The sequence below is a fragment of the Phalaenopsis equestris genome, unplaced genomic scaffold (genome assembly GCF_001263595.1).
Source record: "Phalaenopsis equestris unplaced genomic scaffold, ASM126359v1 Scaffold000002, whole genome shotgun sequence".
In the NCBI taxonomy this organism is placed as follows: Eukaryota; Viridiplantae; Streptophyta; class Magnoliopsida; order Asparagales; family Orchidaceae; genus Phalaenopsis; species Phalaenopsis equestris.
Window position 1 is genome coordinate 43962025 of NW_018164444.1, and position 418 is coordinate 43962442.

Below are 418 nucleotides of genomic sequence, written 5' to 3' on the forward strand. Positions count from 1 at the left end.
TAGAAATTTCACCCCCCACCCCCCTCCCCCCACATCACTATAGTAATCAACAAAACAAATCACTTAAAACCACAATATTCATACTTGGATGTGTTTTCATGCTTTCTTTTTTCCTCTCTCTCTAATAAACATAGCTTGACTTATAGTCTCATTATTTTGAACTCTGAACACGCCATGGTTGAATGGGTACAATCAAAGTCATTATTAAAAATTGTCATATGCTTTATTTATTATGGGAATTTAATCAAAGTGTAAAACTTTAAATACTACAAAATATATGATCTCCTTGCTCATGCAAAGTTCTCGCTTATCTTGCTCTATTTCCTTTTACCAATTCAATCTCATTCTTTTGGTTTTTTTTTTATGGCTTTTTTTTTGGTAACTTCTTTATTATTTCTAGTTCTGTTAATGGTTGAGG